Source organism: Vicia villosa, unplaced genomic scaffold, assembly GCF_029867415.1.
Source record: "Vicia villosa cultivar HV-30 ecotype Madison, WI unplaced genomic scaffold, Vvil1.0 ctg.001021F_1_1, whole genome shotgun sequence".
Taxonomy (NCBI): Eukaryota; Viridiplantae; Streptophyta; class Magnoliopsida; order Fabales; family Fabaceae; genus Vicia; species Vicia villosa.
Window position 1 is genome coordinate 44,191 of NW_026705451.1, and position 19,780 is coordinate 63,970.

At 35.4% G+C, this 19,780-nt stretch overlaps 1 long non-coding RNA gene across 1 annotated transcript; it reads right to left on the minus strand.

Annotated features, from left to right (window-relative positions):
• Window positions 1-16,573: 16,573 nt before the first annotated feature.
• LOC131632809 (uncharacterized) lies at window positions 16,574-19,365 on the minus strand. Its single transcript, XR_009293141.1, has 2 exons — window positions 19,247-19,365; window positions 16,574-16,788 (listed from the first exon to the last, which is right to left on the minus strand). It is a non-coding gene; the product is annotated as an uncharacterized LOC131632809 (long non-coding RNA).
• Between the last annotated feature and the right edge of the window lie 415 nt (window positions 19,366-19,780).

The window sequence follows — 19,780 nt, forward strand, 5'->3', positions numbered from 1 at the left end:
GAATTTGGAAGGAGAATTCGCCCGGGGCGGGATGAATTTTGTTTCAATTCTTCCTACGATATCACACGAACTTTTTAATTATCCTACGAGTAGGAAAGGGGAAAAAAGATCTCAAATAAACCCTAGGAGTTTGCTAAGTGTCGGGATTCACCTAGACTAGAAATTCTGGAGTCCGGGAGGTCGGTTATACATAGGGAAGAGTTTAAACACCCTACATATCCGTAGTACTCTACGGGAACCTTCTCTGTGTCTATGTGATTGTGTTTGTTGCTTATTATTGGGAAAGTTTCTCCTTTGTGTTAGGAGAAGGAATGGAATTTTTATTTGAAAAGACAGACTGACTATTTTTGGTTTTTTATTAGCTCGCTGAGAAAGTTTCTCCTTTGTGTTAGGGACATCATGCCTACATATCCCTAATGGAAGTCAGAGCTTTTTGTAGTTCTGAGAACTAATTAGGGAAATTAATTATTTTTGGTGCCTTGCTTGAAGCTCAAGGTTGAAGCTTGAATTAAATCTCTGTTTACAGTAAAGAGACGTGAAATCATCTTTACAAAGAGGTATTTCTACTATTCCACCACAAACATTTAAAAGAGTGGCAGAAAAACTGAATTCATTACATTAAGAGAGTGAGCCTACTTGGTTGATCAAGTATGACAGCCACATGCCTCTTGAATGAATAAAGGATTCTCATCCAAATTAGGGAAAGTGTACAAGTCTGGGTTTGTTTTCCTCAGAGCATGCCTTTCAAAGTCTTAAATCGGAGAATGTTTGAAATTGAAATTGAAATTGAAATGTTTGTTTGTTTGAATATGGTGAAATAGGAGAAATATCTCTCTATAGAGATAAGCTATGTCTATTTACTGTTTGAAAGATTTGATTTTTAGCTGGCTTGTATGAGGCCCAAGCTTGAGGCTTTTGATTGATTGATTATTTTATTGACTCTGAGAGATAACTCTAATGGGGATTTGACTTAAACTAAGAATTTTTTGTGTCCTGTACAAAGCCCAGAATCGAGGCTGACTCTAGCTGGAGAGTTTATCTTTTGAAAGTTCAATTTTTAGAGGCTAACCCTTTCCAAGGATTTTGACTCAACTGGTGAAATTATCTATTAAAAGACTGATTTTTTGGAAGCTAACCCTTTCCAGGGATTTTGAATGATAGTAGAAAGATTATCTAATTGAGACTTCTTGTTTAAAGCCCAAGATTAAGGCTGACTCTGATTAAGGATAGATAACTATGGATCCTAGACTCTGTTAAGGAAGATTAATGAAGATAAGGGTGACAGAGACTGTCCATGTCTCTTATTCCAAAAGGTGGACTCAATATGAGATTGAGACATTCTTAGCTTGTTAAAGTCTGGTTTAAAGAGTGGAAGAAACTGACCAGGGTAGGCTAAAAGGTGACTAAAGACTTGTTCCTATGTTTATAAGAAACCTGATGGGTCCTTGTATACAAGCTCAAGAGGAAGCTGGGAATGCTTTTAAGAAGCCTGTGGGTCCTTGTACAAAGCCCAAGAGGAGGCTAATCGAGGGTCCTTGTTATAGCACAAGAGAAAGCTATGTGGTTTTGAACTTATTTTGGCTCTAAGCAAATGGGTAAGAGGTTTCATCGGGAATAACTCCTCTTTGGGTGGATGTGTCCTAGTTTGGGTTCTAAGGCTTTTTCAAGATGTTTCACCGGGAATAATTCATCTTGAGGGTTTGAACTAAAAGATCTCTAATTAGGAAAGAGCCTTCACCGGGAAGACATTCTCAGTCCTAGGCCATATTCCTATAATATATATACAATTTATATTTGACAGTATGATGAGGGTTTACACTCAGATGTAGTTCTAAACAATATATAAACAATTTATATTTGACAGTAATTTAAATAAAGACTGTAAAAATGAAAGCTATAAAGCCTAACCTGGATGGAGTGGAGGCCTTTGCAGATGTATGTACAAAGCCTTACAAGCAACTTTGTTGATAACAGTATAATATTTATTGTAAACAGTAAAAGGTTTTTGAAAACAGAAGAAGTGAAGATGGACAAAGGTCACATAGGTATCTGAAGAGTTTCACCGGGAATAATGCCCTTCAAATACCAGAAGAATGTTTTGAAAACAGAAAGAGGATTTTGTAAATACAGTTTTTGAAAACAAACTATGAAAAGAAAAAGGTGTTGGGACTTACACTCTATTAGAGGCCCAGAGATTTATTTACTATTTATGAAAAAAAACAGTTGAAAGATTTGAAATGATACAAAGTTTCGTTGTTTGAAAAGCTTGATCGTCTGTTTAATTGGAGTTAAGAAACAGTTTTGAAAAGTCAACTTAATTAGGATAAAGACAAAATCTATACCTTCTTAAGACCTAAATAAATAGGATTTCATCACTAAAATATTTATGAGAGATTAAGTTTTGAAAATCAAATGAAAACTATATTTTTAAAGTATTAAACTATACTTAAAACATATGATTTTAAACCTAATTAAAATATATTGAAATAATATATTTTTTTGTGATTTTTTTGGATATCCTCAAAATAGATATATTAAATGAGAAGTGTGTGAAAAATCAAGTGAAAATGATTTAATTTGATAGGTGAATTAATTAGTTGAAGTTGTGAAGATATTGAATGGGAAAAGTGATAAAAAAATAAGGTTTTGTTTCCCAATGGGCTTGAACTCACGCCCTCTAGGTCACCACTCAAAACACTTACCATCTGGACCACGCCCGTAGCTTGTTAGACAAACACCTTCAGCTCATTATATTTGAAAACAAGTGCATAAAGGAGAAAATAAAACTGAACAAAACAAAAGGTCTGAGGGGGGGGGGGTTCGAACCCCAGACCTTGGGCAAGAGAGAGACTTTGGACGCGCGCTATAACCATTGGGCCATGATGATGAATTCGTAAATAACATACCCACCACTAAATTTATTTTAAACTCAGACCTGAGAATTCAAAAAAATGGCGCCATCACCATTATCATCTTCAACCTCTAGCTCCTCCACCTTGGATTTCTGAACTCTTTCATCTCTCAACCATTTTAAATTATTCAAACATCAAACTTGTTCGTTTTTAAACGAGGAACATGATTATGATCACATAATTCATTTATTCTAAGTGTAACTAAAGAATTTCAGTATGAACACGAAGAACATTTAAACCCTAATTTTAAAATTAAATGATGAAAAAGATGAATAAATGAATGATGATAGAGGGTTTTTAATCCTCTGATGATGCTGAACAAACTAGTATCGAGATATATTGTAAAGAGTACTTAAATTAGAGTGTTGGAGTTTAGAAAAATACCTCTGAAAATGAAGGTCGTGAGGATGATGGGGAACACCTGGGCTTGTGTGAGTGATCCTAAAAGCTTCCTGGGGACTCAGTGGTGCTAATTGAAGGCTTATTTGGACTTGAACACCTCCGAATCATCCAACCCGATTCCTTCAAATTGAGCTTCAAGTGAGCATGGAGGTTGATTAATCTGCAGTTACAGATGAGCTACGACCATCTGGATAGCTTCACCACACCCTAAGGAACGTGTTTGGATGCTTGGACTTGCTTGACACCTCTTGAATCGTGCTACAGACCTCCAACTGACTTTGATCCAAATTGAAAGTGAAGATGGTGTTCTTGCACTTACAGAAGTGTTCCAGATGTTTGGATCACCTCTAATGGACCTCCTTGAAAGATTAGAACACTTAGTTTCAAAGGAAGAGCTCTGGTTTGAAGAACCCGAGTCTTCTTGCCAAAGAACCTTTGAAAATGCTAAGTATGAAAGGAAAGAGGAGAAAGCAAGAATTATGGTTTCTTTGGTGTGATTAATATGAAGGAGAGCACTTGTATTTATAGGCAAAGAGTTCGGTGTAATTGCAGAGGAGTGAGCTTGCTTAGTGAAGTCATTTTGGTTTCTTGGCCATGAAGAAATTCAAGGAATCTTGCAAATGTGATCATTGCATTTTCGCACTAGCTCCCTATCCATTGATCTCTTCTGATCTTAGGGGACAATTCTGATGCAGAGGAGAGTTTCAATTGGTTGGGAGAAGATTCCAATTGGTGATTCCTCCATTTGCCATAAATTTCCAAATGTAATCATTACATAATCACATGCCTTTGTTTTTGGGAATATTCTTCAATCCTCATGCAATGATGAAAATGGATGTATGGTATGCTTGCAGATGTATTATGGGCCGTGTAACATCATTTAGTGAAGCCATTTGCACAAAATTGCAAAGTTTCAAATTGTACATGACCTATAATTTTACTCCATGAGGCCAACTTTGAACAAGCATAACTCCTAGCTCAAAATGAATTTGGAGGAGGTTGAGCACAATTTGGAAATCCCTAAACATCAACTTCAATTCATTAGTTTGGGGTTTCTTCAGAATTATTTGGGAAAATTGTGAAAAATGAGCCCAAAGTTGGAAGAAAACTAGGTCAAAAACACTTAGAAAAATTTATAAGTTTTTAAGGCCTATAACTTCTAAATCCCAAATCTCTTAAATGATTGATTTCTTGAAAAAAGTTGCGTTGTAAGATGTTGTTTTATTTTGAAATATCTACAACTTTCATGTTGGAAGTTTTTTGAGTTGTGTAGGTGAAATCTTGAGTTCCCATAATGCCCTCAAAAACCCTAATTCCTGACTTTTTGATCCATGATGAATTTTCTTGAATTTCTTTTGCCAAATGACTTTAATAATCATATATTGATGATATTGATCTTTAAAAGTCATTTTTTGACTAAAAATCCCAAAAGTCTAAGGTGATCTTGTACAGTTGACTTTTTCCAGATGAAGTGAAATCTTGGATTTTTGTGATGAATCAAGTTCTCCTCCTTAAATGAGTGATGTGAATGCATTATATTGAGGTAATAGAAGTCCTTGAGCCATTTTTTGAGTTTTGGATCCATGTCCTGATTAAAAGTCAACTGTCTAGGTGAATTAGGTCAGAAACCCTAATTGTCAACCAGATGAAATTGATGACTGTAGATCTTGAATTGAAGTGTAATGCCCAATGGATAATGTCATATTAACCAATTGAAGATATTTGAACCAATTGATAGATGCCCTGGAGCTTTTTAGGGTTCCCCAAATGTGATCCCTGATTATAGTCCCTGATGGGCTCAAAACCCTAGATTGGTGAATTAAGCAAATTTGAGCCGAGATGATTGGGTGTCTAATCAACCATAGGTGAATAGAATGAAGCTTTTTTGAGTCCCATGATTGTATTGGAGACTAATCCTTTTATTGATTGATCCTTTGCCTGAGCTCTTTTGTTCCTGAACATCCTTGATTTAAGCACCAGAGGAATAGGTGACTGCTCTGAGCATTTGTTTTGAATTTGATGAAAAGTCTGGAGGTGTGACATCTTAGGGGGGTCAAAATTAGGGTATGACACTGCTCCATCAAATCATCAATCCTCGGAAGTGGATACTTATTCTTAATCGTCACTTTGTTCAATTTCCTATAATCAACACAAAGCCTCATAGAACCTTCCTTCTTCTTAACCAACAAAACAGGTGCACCCCACCGCGATACACTAGGACGAATAAACTTCTTTTCCAACAAATCTTCAAGTTGACTCTTCAACTCTTTCAACTCAGAAGCAGACATCCTATATGGAGCCATCGATACAGGACTAGTTCCAAGAACTAAATCAATTGAAAACTCAACTTCACGTTCTGCCAGTAAATCACTTACATCCTCAGGAAATACCTCCGCAAAATCACAAACTATTGGCAATTCCTCAATGGTCCTCTTCTCATGCACATCTAAGATTGCCAATAACACAAACAACTCAGCACCATCTTTCACAGACTCATCAACTTGCTTAGCAGACAAAAACAAATCTTCTCTAACACCAATCTCAAGAAAGATAACCATCTTATCAAAACAGCTGATATACACTCGATTAAATTCCAAAAAATTCTTACCTAAAATCACATCGAGCTGCTCTAACGGAAGACAAACTAAATCAATCCCAAAATCTCTACCAAAAATACTCAACGGACAATTCAAACACACATAAGAAGTAGAAACAGAACCCATGGCAGGTGTATCAATAACCATACTTCTACGCATGTCAGATAACACGAGATTCAACCTCCTAGCACAATCAAAAGAAATGAAAGAATGTGTCGCACCGGTATCAATAATAGCAATCAAAGGTGTACCATTAATAAAGCATGTACCTTGGATTAGCCTATCATCGGTATAACCCTCCGCTCCAGACAATGCAAACACTTTCCCTTTCGCTTGTTCCTTCTTTGGCTTATCATATTTAATGCTAATGTGACCTTGATCCCCACAATCATAACAAGTCACTTTCGAACCACCTCTACACTCGTTTGCCTTGTGACCACTCTTGCCACACTTGAAACATGTCACTTCAACTTTGGAACAATTAACAACACGATGTCCCTCAACACCACATTTGAAGCACTTGATTGGAGCACTAGATCCTCCCCCACTTGGCTTTCCGCCAAAACCAGCTTTCTTCTTACTATCATACGGTTTCCCACGATATTGATCTTTCTTCTCATTCATAACCTTGTAGTGAGAAGCACTCTCCCTACTATCCTCATCATAAATTTGGCTCTTATTAATCAACTCCATAAAACGAGTAATCTGTTGATAACCAATCGCCTTCTTGATATCAGGAACCATTCACAAACTTCAAACACTTAGATCTCTCTGCATTCATAGTATTGTAGTGAGGACAATACTTGATAAGCTCTTGAAATCTAGCAGAATACTCTGCCACGGTACCATTTCCTTACTTCAACTCAAGGAATTCCACCTCTTTCTTTCCACGACAATCTTCCGGAAAATAGTTTTCCAAAAATGCATCTCGAAAACGATCCCAAGTAACCTGAATTGCTTCCTCATCAAACCTCTGAGCCATATTGCCCCACGAATCCTCAGCTTATTTTTCCAGCATGTGAGTACCAAACTGCACTCTCTGAGCATGGGTGCAATTCATGACCTAAAAAATCTTCTTAATTGCCTTCAACCAAGCTTGAGCTTTATCCGGTTCATGCTCTCCCTCAAAGATAGGAGGATTGTTCCTTTGGAACTTCCCCAAAGCACGATACTCATCATCATCACCATTCCGATTTCCAGCGTTAGCTTGAGGAATTTGACCAAGAGATCCAGCCAACATCCTCAATGCATCACTAGTACATCATCGTTCCTTCCAGCAACCATTGTCCTACGATAACCACAACTAACCAGACAACACAGTATCGATCGTGTCAGATACAAAAATCTAATACAACGGGAATAAAGACATTAACGACTGTGACCAACTAGTCGACCATGCTCTGATACCAATAATCTGACACCCCTTTCTAATACCCCAATTAATAATCATAAACAATTACTCAGAGTTAACATGCATATAACAAGGGGCGTCACAACGACATTTTCAAAAACTAAAAGCGTTTAAAAACCAAAAATCAATACATTCGTCTACATAAGATACATCTGGTAATCAATATAACACATTTACTTGGCAAAATTTAAATCAAATATGCATACACTGCGGAATCAAAAATACTCATGCATTGTATAAGTGATCCATGTCCCATACCATGATCATGTCTCAATATCATCCAAATGGAAACATAGCAACATATCTAAAATATTTGGCACTAAGGCCTCCAACAACAACAATAAACATCATGCGAAATCATACGGTAGTATCAAGATACAAATCCAAATGGAAAAATGAGTTCAACACACTAATCCTAACCCAGTGTTACATAACCAGAGCATCGACTCACTAACTAATCAAAAACGAAACTTGGAGCTCTCCAAGGAAGCCACGAATCGAGCAACTACTCGTGTGAACCTGCACGTTACCAATGAAGGGCAACAATCAAACAGAAGGGTGAGAATTTAAATTATAAATAGAAAATATAATAATGGGAAATGCAACATACATAAGCATACATTTCACAATTCATCACTCTTGTTAAAACATACATTGATCCTCAATATAAAGTCAGCATGTTTAATACAATTGTGTATCACAATCAAATTCACAACATCGTATATCAACGAATTACACATTTATACATATATCACTCATACACATATATATTTCACATTCCACGTCCAATATGTATTATTCACATATATCACACTCACATTACCTTCTCTAATTCATATCATATGATTCATCATTTTACATATATATGCATGTAAATCAAATTCACATCCATACATTCATATCACATAATCATACATAACAACATTTCACACCGACACGTGCGACTCGAGTGTGACTCTATGAGATATACATGTGGATCCCTCCGTTATCTTTTTCGGTCATGCCGATTGTCATCCTCTCTAGACTAGATAACCACCTCAAGGTCCCATACTCGTTAAGCTTTCAAACCCCATACTCATTAGGTTTGGGACAAGTAAATAACCTTCGCGAGATTACCCAACATTGCCACTTTCAAATACTCATGCTTGTGTACGTGTGCATCAAAACAAGACTCATGCATTTAAGACGATCTCTCTATCTCTTAAGCTACACAATCACATCTTCACAACTTTGCACAACATTACACAACATGCCATTCAATCCAATCTCAACACAATTATCATTTAGAAATCAATTACATAATACATCCAATTATACCTCACACATATGAATTAATCAATTAATAACACAAAATGATCATATAGAAGTAATAGGTATACAAGACAAATCTCAAACAAACAAGAAAATAATTTTAAACACAATTCGTACCGCCAAGCAATGGTCGCGCCGCGAAGTACCAGACAGAAACAATGTATTTCAAAAATTCACTCAGTTCGCGCCGCATCCACATGTGCGCGTCGCAAAGTACAAGGCAGAACCAAGTCATTCCATAATCCATTCAGTTCGTGCCGCCACCATTGTTTGCGTCGCGAACACAGCGCATAATGAATTTTCTGTGTGAAATCAGTACAATTCCCTCTTTTCATTCCATAACTCAATTCACAGTTCAATCCATTCTTTGCACACGAATTTCACACACATATCACACATAATACTCATATGTATCATTAGATTCATTAAAACTTCATTAATCGTGCAAATCTATGAATTTCACCCAAATCCCAAAAGTTAGGTTTTCACATTATTTTCATCAAACATGATATAAATCAAAACCCACCCATGAAATCAAGTAAGGAATCATTATTACATGTTATTTCTACCAGTTCTAAGAATAAACAACATCAAACAACACAAATCTCATGAATTATGAAAATACCTAAATTGAAATTCCATTTTCTAACACATACAACATTACCCAATCATAGATTCTACAAGAATTTAGATTCTAACCCTTACGTTTTACTCTTAATCCACCCTCTTGATGAAATCTACCAATCTCCTCTTCTTCTCTTCTATGTTCTTCTTCTCTCCTTTCTATCTTTCTTCTCTTTTATTTCTAATCAGGTTATGACACAAAGTTCTCTCTTAACTCTCATCACCCCATTGGGTTTAACCCACTCAATACTCTTTCTCACTCAACTAAGCCCATTTAGCTAATTTCTAATATAATTCTACTATTTATTAATTAGCTAAATCACATATTACCACCCAATTAAATAATTATCACCCAATAATTATTAAATAAAACACACAAACAATTATCAAATATCAAATATCCTAATTAATTAAAATCTAATAAAAATAGGGTGTTACAATCAAGATCTACAACTTTCATGTTGGGAGATTCTTGAGTTTGTAGATGAAATTTGAAGTTCCCAAAATGAGGTCAAAATCACTTAAAAACCCTAATTTTGACTTTTGTTGACTTTTTTATTCTTGATGAGTTTTCTTGATTTCCTTTAGTCAAATGTCTTTAATAATCATATGTGGATGATTTGAATCCTCAAAAATTCATTACTGATCATTTTTCTCAAAAGTCAAAGGTTGACCCACATAGTTGACTTTTTTCAGATGAATTGCAATTTTGTGGATTCCATATGAATCAAGTTCTCCTCTTTAAATGAATGATATGGATGGATGATAATGTTGATTTGGAGACCTTTGAACCATAATTTGAGTCTTGGAGCCATGTCCTGATTAAAAGTCAACCTTTTAGTGGAATTAGGTCAAAACCCTAATCTGGGCCTCAAGTGATCTTGAAAGTGGTTGATCTTGAACTGGGACATCCTTGGACTTTGATATTGATGGGAGAACTCTCTGAATCATAGGAGAATGTTGAACTTTCTTGTGGGCCTAAAAACCCTAATTTGTTCAGTCTCCTCTTTGATCAATCCCTATCTTAGGACACAAGCAACAAACAACAATTTATTGTATTTTTGGTTAGCAAATGATATATGCATGATGATGATGATGATCCTATTATTTGGAATATCGTGGGATCTCAGTGGTCAAGAGTTTTGATTGACCCTAGGAGATGGCTCCACTGGGCATTGACTTTGATTGAAGATGTTTGTTTACATTAGTTTGTAAAAGGTTCCTAGAGTGATCAAGGTGTGATCAGAATACTCTAGAAGACTTTGAAGGTATCTAAGTGGAAAACCATTGTAATCAGGGTTGATTAGTGGATTAAATCCTCAAGTTAGGTAAATCACTCAAAGGGGGTGGACTGGAGTAGTTTCGTTAACAACGAACCAGGATAAAAATCATTGTGCAATTATTTTTTTCTTAAGATTTTTTAAAGTCACACTTATTCAACCCCCCCCCTTTCTGAGTGTTTTTCTATCCTTCAAAAGATTTATTTGGTGTTCTGTACAAAGCCTAGAATTCTGGCTGACTCTAGCTAGGGAGACATTATTTTTTGCCTTGTAAAAGCCCAAGGTTGTGGCTAACTCAGTGGGAAAAAGACTCAAAGGATATGAATCTTTTGACACGGGAAAGGATGTTTATCTGCCTTGTACAAAGCCCAAGGTTGTGGCTAGCTTTACTGAGGATTACTCTGTTGTGCAGAGATTGATGAATGTTGACCCTACTCAGGAATTTGCTTTTATTAAGCAGGGATTAATGAATGAAAGCCCAGAGTTGAAGGTTGACCCTACTGGGGATATTGAAGATTGATTGATGGAATCTACCCCTTTCCAGGGAATTTTTGACTTATGAAGGAATGAATGATTGATGGAGGCTAATCCTTTCTAGGGGATTTTTGACTTATGAAGGTATGAATGATGGAGGCTAACCCTTTCCAGGGGATTTTTGACTTATACTTCTTGTTTAAAGCCCAAGATTAAGATTGGCCTTGATGAGGAAATTCCAGATGTGGAATCTTGACTCTACTAAGGAGAAGACTTACTGGAGATAGAAGATATGGGTGACAGAGACTGTCCATGTCTCTCATTCCAAAAGGTGAACTCAATACTGAGATTGAGACATTCTTAGCTTATTTGAAGTCTGGTTTGAAGAATAGAAGAATCTCACCAGGGTAGGCTAAAAGGTGACTAAAGACCTGTTCCTATGTTTATAAGAAACTTGATGGTTCCTTGAATACAAGCTTAAGAGAAAGCTGTAAATATGCTTTTAAGAAGCCTGTGGGTCCTTTTATTGTAAACCTAAGAGGAGGCTAATCGAGGGTCATCGAGGGTCCTTGTTATAGCACAATAGGAAGCTATGTTGGCTTTGAACTTAGTTTGAATCTAAGAAAATGGGTAAGAGGTTTCACCGGGAATAATTCCTCTTGGGTGGATGTGCCCTATTTTTGTTCTAAGGCTTTTTTCAAGATGTTTCACCAGGAATAATTCATCTTGAGGTTGAACTAAAGAATTCTAATAAGGAAAGAGCCTTCACTGGGAAGACATTCTCAATCCTAGGTCATAGTCCTATAATATATATACAGTTTATTTGTCCTAAGGTTATTCTCAGAAGGAGTTCTAAACAGTGTATATACAGTTTATATTTGACTATAATTTAAATGAAAACTGTAAATTGAAAGCTGTAAAGCCTAACATGGATGAAGAGGAGGCCTTTAAAAGATGTATGTACAAAAAAAGGGGTTGGAACTTAGACTCAAGGAGAGGCCAATTTGAAATGGTTTTGAAATTGAAGTTGTTTTTAAAACAGATTAAAAGTTGATTGAAAACAGTTTTGGAGTTTTTGTTTTGAAAACAGAAGAAGTGAAGATGGACACTAGGTCACATAAGTATATGAAGAGTTTCACCGGGAATAATGCCCTTCAATACCGAGAAGAAAGTTTTGAAAATAAATTAGGAGTTTACTATTTTAAGAAAAGATTTAAAAACTGTATGTACAAAAAAAGGTGTTGGGACTTAGACTCAAGGAGAGGCCCATGTGAAATTGATTTACTGTTTATATGAAAAACAGTTGAATGATTTTGCTGAAGGATGCAAGAATTTGTTGTTTGAAAACCTTGATCGTCTGTTTTATCAAGGATTGAAAACAATTTTAAAATTGACAACAGTCAGCTTAATTAAGGTAAGGACAAAGTCTATACCTAATTAAGACCTAATGGATTAGGGTTTTATCACAAAAAATATTTACAAGCGATTCGGTTTCAAAACTCAAATGAAAACTATATTTAAAGTATTTTTAAAATTTATAAAAAATGCCATTTTAAACCTAATAAAAATAAATCAAATAAATAATTTTTTTGTGATTTTTTTGGGTATTCGTAAATAGATATATTAAATGAAAAAGTGTGTGAAAAAACAAGTGAAAATGATTAATTTTGATAGGTGAAATGATTGAGTGAAGTTGTAAAAAAAATAGAGAAAAATAGAATAACGGTTTGATTTGGTTATGGTTTGAACCCTCTCCCCCAGGGGGGAGCCGACACAAATCAAGCCAATTGGGCTACATCCCCAATGCGTCAAGAGAATGCTTTCATTTAGCTACATTTGAGGACAAAATAGCTTTGGAAATGAATTGAAAAAGGTTTGGAAAGTATTTTGAACAAAAGGTCTGAGGGGGGATCGAATCCCAGACCTTGAGCATGAGGAGACTAAGGGCGCGCTGGTGACCACTAGGGCATTACGATGAATTCGTAAATTAAACGCATACCATTAAAAATATAATAAACTCCGCCCCTAAGAAATTTGAAAATGGCGCCATGGCCATCATCGTCTTCAACCTCTCATCCCTCAATTCTGAAGAACACATCTCCCTCGTTTCTCAACCAATGGCCAAGATGTAAACATCAAACTTGTTCCAAAATCACTCACGATTCCATATATGTAACTAACATAAATTTATATTAACTATAACTATTGAATTTTCTAAAATACGTGAAGAACCCTAAATATTGAAAATGAAAATGAATGATGATGCTGATGAATATTAACTATAACTATAACTATAACTATTGCTTCATGTCTATCCACGCATCTGAGTAATACGATGTCAAAGTTTCTTTTGTAGAGCACATCCCCCGTTAGGAAGAAATTACCAGACAATCTTCTCAAAGTCCTTTTGTCTTTGCTAGATGCCCCGGGTGGGTACTCTTGTTTCTGTAGAAAGATTTTGATGTCATGAAACAACGGCTTGTCATATGTGACAACTTCAACAGCGAATACGCGAGCCAGCCTATCCAGGCGCATGATTGTAATTTGAGGAGCTTCATTTGGAAACTTCACTTGATACATGGAAGCCAGAGTGGCCAATGCATTTGCCATTTGATTTTCCTCACGAGGTATGTGATGGAATTCAACTTTGTTGAAGAAGGTCAACAGTCTTCGGGCATAATCTCTGTATGGAATTAAACCAAGATGAAGAGTCTCCCATTCTCCTTTGATCTAATTAATAACTAGAGCAGAATCTCCATACACATCCAGAATTTTAATTCTGAGATCAATGGCTTCCTCTAGTCCCATGATACAAGCTTCGTATTCTGCCATATTGTTGGTGCAGTCAAACATCAGTGTTGCAGTAAATGGTACGTGAGAACCTTGTTAATTAATTAGGCTTAACCCATAACTCCACCTAGTGTCATATTTCTACAACTTAGGCCCAATAACATATTATCTCATAATATTTACTAATAGTCCAATTAATCAATGCATATGATCCAAGTCTGAAAAGCATCTGTTTTAGACAAACATCTTGTCAAACATTTGGATGGCATCTTTAAGCCCATCTCCGACAAAATTATGTCAACAATTGGATGGCATATTTAAGCCCATGTCCAACATTACTTTTTGCACCAACAAGCGCAAATTTCTAGGTATTCTAGTGTTCAATCCTCTTCCACCTTCAGATCACGAGTGGCGAATATGCCAATCTACCTCTTCAGGTTTAAGAAGATTGAATAGGGGCAGCTGTCATACCCCAAATTTTTCCCATCATATTTCAAGATATCTTGGCTGAAACAGTCTCTTCAGACTCACATGATCTTCAGATACTCAAGGCCACGCGAGGAATAGGCATGACTATCTCTCTCCTAGGCAATCAACCCATGACTAGGGTTTTGCTTCTCTCAAGGTAAAATCAGGTTCTGATACCTCAATTGGATTTCATGGCTTCTCATATGCTTCAGAGTATACTCATGCCAAGTTTCAAGCCTCACAGTACAAGTTTGCTCAGTCAATGGCTCAAAAGATTAACACTTGACTAATTTGACCTAAAAGTCAACTATGGTCAAATCACAGTCAAAACCCCTGATTTTTGGTCAACATCAATGTTTTGAAGTTACATTCATCATTTGATCAAGGGTTGATCATGATTCATCAGGAAAAGGATCCAAAATCATCAAAAAATAAAGTTTCTAAATTAGGGTTTTAAGGAGAAAGTCAACCCAACTTTGACTGATCATATCTCTCTCATACTTCATCAGAAATTTCCCAACCAAAGCTCATTCTCAAGGAAATTCAATTCTCTACAACTTTAATGTTGGGTCCAAGTTCAGGAAATGCATCATTTGAAAGATATGGTCAAAGAGATTATAGGTCCTCCAAAAAGTCAAGAAAAACACCTTTTGGATCAAAGCTCATAACTTGAGGATGGAAGACCCAGTTAGATGAAACCAAAAGTAGGTTTTAAAGGACATCTTGAGCTTTCTTAAAAGTCCTAGAATCCATTCATATGATCAAAATTAAGGGAGATATGATGTGCACAAGTTGGTCAAATTTCAAGAAATGCATGAAACTTCAATTGCATAGTTTTGTGTTTTTGGGCTAATGGTCCTATGTTTTTACTCTAAACATGATTGTGACCTAAAAATAGGCCTATAAATTTGTCTTCATTATTTTTATGACCTTTATTTAATTTATTTAGATTTTTATTCATTAAAAAGGTAAATTAATTAAGTAAATTATAAAAATAATGAGATAAATTATATGGGTTCACTTTTAATCATTCAAGGGCCCAAATGGTATCACATGGAAGTCCAAATTCGTGGGAGATTGCTTGTGAAAGAGAATGGCCAAAATTGGAAAGTTTTAATACATAGGATTGTCAAATTTCCACATCACTCATGCCTTGAGGTCCAAGCCCATCGGTAACCCTAATTCACTCCATACATATTCACATAAACATGCTCAGTAAGGAGGACGAAACCCTAGCACCAAACAGCATTCTCAAACCTACAAAAAGCTAAAAAATAAAAGGCAAATCGTATCGGTTATTTCAGGGATCCTCCATCCAAACCAAGCATTCAGATTAACTCCTGAACGTTCATAAGGTAGGAAAAGGTAATTTACTAGACTCGTATGGGCCTGAAAGGCTTATTCATGTGTTTTCTGATTTGTTCATCATTCTTGAATTCTTATTTCATTACACGTGCATAGTTGAATGTTCTTAATAGCCCAAATCAACTCACATGAATGTTTAGAACAGGTGGGAGCCTTAACATGGAGGCTGAGACGTAAGAACATGGGCATGCCATTCATGACCTTGATTTGTTATTTTCTTTGAAGCTTGATTTTCAGGTGTTTTTAGGACGAACTAATGCCATCATTGGTTTCAGAAGGGTCGAATTAGGGGGGAAGGATGTCTTTTGGTGCTTTTTTCCGCAGGTCTCATGCGAAGGAGTCGTTAGAGAAGACGACCAGACTTAGGGCTCTGGCGCTTCTCCGGCCTAGTCAAACGTCCAGCCCAGTCAGCTCGTATGCGTGGCGTATTTGCATCGTGGTATTAGGCAGTCAAAAATAGACCCTCTCTTCTCTTGATTTGGCAATCAAACGCCTCGTGGGCCCCAATGTTGACTTACGTTTAAAAGGGCATTTAGATCAATGTTTTCCTATTTATTATTTGTTGGCCATTTCAATTACAGCCAAGAACCAGTGGCTTGGTGGAGAGCATGTCATCGTAGAGTCTTTACGCACAATGGCAGGGGTTCGATCCCTGCCTCTTGCGATAATTTTATGATATTTATTTGGCTAATTGTGTTTGCAGATCCTGTACTTCCAACGCACCCAAGTTCATGATACGCCCTCCAATATTAACCATCGGATCTTTGCAAATACACATCTGACGGTTCAAATGATGCTGCCCACTGTAACACCCCAAATTCTACCCGAAAATATCATGCGTGAAATTAGAGTATTCAAAATTTCTCAATAAACAAATGAGGTGTCACATAATAAAAACAAAACAAATCAACTCGTCGCATAAAGCGGATACATATCACCTTTGAAACAGAATAACTTATTTTATTAAAACACAGCGGAATCACTTAAGAATGTATTCAATAAAATATCCTCAGTTAACTTATCATTTTGTTCAACCAAGATAACACAATTAAACAACAACATCATGAATGACATAAATCGTTCCCCCCAGAGTGCTACGTATCAGAGCGACAACCGATTCGAGTAACGACAACTAAATCTTCATACTTGAATACCTACACGTTACCAATATAAAGGCAACGGCGAAACAAGAGAAAAGGGTGAGATATCAAATCATATAAGTGGGCATATGATAAATTGCATGCTAGGATTCAGAAATATAAAATCATCACATCACAAGTATCAATAGCTACTATACACATCATACTTCTACAGTTCATTAATCTCACATACTTTTCATCACACAACAAGTCATAATCATGTAAATAGTATCATCTAATAAATTTCACATATTCAAGTAAGCACAAAATTCAATAGTATAATACTCAAAAGATTCAATACTATTATCCCAAATATATACACAATCCATCATTATCACATATTCACACGTTTAACCAATTATATATATCAAAACATCACCAATTTCAATTATCACATCTCATGTACACATGACAATCACATAAATGCATATATTCAAACATCACTTAACCTCAATGTGACTCAATGCAAGACATGTGACTCTATGCATGTGGTACCCAATGTGGACCCAAAGTTCCACCGCTTCCGATTCATATAGAATCTAGCCACGCTTCAGATCCGGACAAGATCAAAGCCACCAAATGTAAACATATAGTTTACCGCTTCCGATTCACTTTAGAATCTAAGCCTCGCTTATGTTTCAAAGCAAACCACCTTTGTTTCAAGGCATCCATGATATGAATGTATGTACAATGTTAATCAAACATATGCAATTAAGATCATCTCTACCATCTTAATATTTAGCATATCACAATAATTCAACTCGATGAATTATCCACCAATTGTACACAACATTCACAACACATACATATCATTCACATATAAAAGGTCAATTAATCAATTACGATTCACAAAATCCAATTAACACTAGTAACCATACTATCTCATGTTAATTCTCATTTTGCCAATTATATATGAACATACACATTTAAAATCAAGCAATTAATCATTAAAATTAATGCTATCCAACTAACCACAGAGAATCAATATTAGCACAACATCATGACATATACATATATTATTCTCAACATACATATTCAAGTCAAAACACAATTACGGACGAATCCTCAAAATACCGTAATTTACCGATAAACCGAATGATTGATCCAACTTCAAGTATATTCCAATCAATTAAACTCATTGCAATTAATTTAGATATTAATTTAACCAATTAATATCAAACTATATTAATTTAATTCACTTCAATTTCTACTCCATTTCCAATTTCTAGCATTCTATTGCTCAAAACCTTTTTTTATTGAAAAGAATATCACGCTAGCTTTCTAACGCCTCGAACGGAGACTCAAACGGAGTTACGGTTCAAAAGATATGAATTGTTAAGGTTCTAATGAAAAAAACAAACACCAACGTTATACACTGACAACTCTAAACATGTCAGAATTACTCAAAACAAATAAAAATATGACTCTTAATAATTCAAAACAACTCTGACAACTTATTGTCGACTCTAACAACTCTATTGACAACTCTAACAACTCTATTGACAATTCTATTAAATTATTATAATTTATTTATAAAGAATATTTAAACCAAACACAATTTTAGTCGATCCGTAAAATATCACAATTTCAACAAAATAACACCACCATGTTAATCTACTAATTAAACTTAGCTACCACGTAAATTTTTATCGAATTTCGGACAACTAATTATACCGCTTAATTCGGCTATTTCGATCGAACGGGATTGTTTAGTATTTTATTAGTCCTATAATTCCTATTGTTTCTAATATATATATTATATCATTTCATTTATATTATATTCAGTATATTGTTCTTACTATTTCCAAATTGTTTCATTTTAAAAAAAACCTGTTCCATTCTCATAATGCTATACCATTAATCAACATGGAAAACAGACATGAAACAGTAAGGAACCAATTTATAGCCTTGCATCAAACGAACTTAAAAGACAAAAGACATGGGTGCCGCTCAAAAGGCATCCTGTTCTAATTCTATTGTTTCAAAATTATATTATCTACTGTTTCCATAATATTCTTTCTATACATATATTATCATATGTAACTAATATATTATCATATTATATTATATATGTAACTAATAACTAATGTAGAAATTGAAAACACTAACATAGAAACACAAATAGGAGAATTAACTAATGAAGTCAGTCAAAGAAAATAAAAGGGACCCACATCATACAAATGCCGCTGCTAGCCATCAATTGCTGGCTGCCATGACACTAAGTGGACGCGCATCTCCCTACACCCAGGGTATGCTACACAGACATGGTCATTTTAATTCCATTCTTTTAGTTTTGGTTTTCATACGATAATTACAGCACAAAAAATCAAACGATTAATTTAGGAACAGCAGCATAGATTCAATCAATTTTTCCAGCAACAATTAACACAAGCAAGAGCAATAACTTCAATCCCTAATCCCTAACATACAAGGTTTCATAAGCCCCATTATAAGAAGAGAACCCCACCCTTACCTTATCAATTGAAACAACTCAATGGGTCTCTATTTGCATCTTCAATTTGGCACCATGGATGAAAATTTCTAAGCTCCTTCTTCTTCTTCATTGCTTGCCTCTTTCTCCTCTATTCTTGATTCCTCCCAAAATGACAACTACTCTTTTTCAAAATCTCTAAAACCCTAATATAAAACCAATTGGGCTTAGTGTTTAAATCCTCTCTTTATTTAATATCCTCCAAGATTAATTTAGGCCCAATAAGAGATATATCTCAAATAATCAATTATATCACTTATAATAATAATTCCTTCAATATAATAATTCCGACTTATAAATAATATTATTCTTAATATTATTTTCTGACTATCCGACTTCGATTTATATAATTCCAAATACGCCCTTAAATAACACCGACAATCCAAATTCGACTAAATCAAATATTTAAATCCTTCAATAATTTAATTAATCAATTTAATTAAATTCGGGGTGTTACACCCACCATGGATCCTCAGTATTCCTCCACACAGGATCCCTGCCTGTTTTCACCTCAAT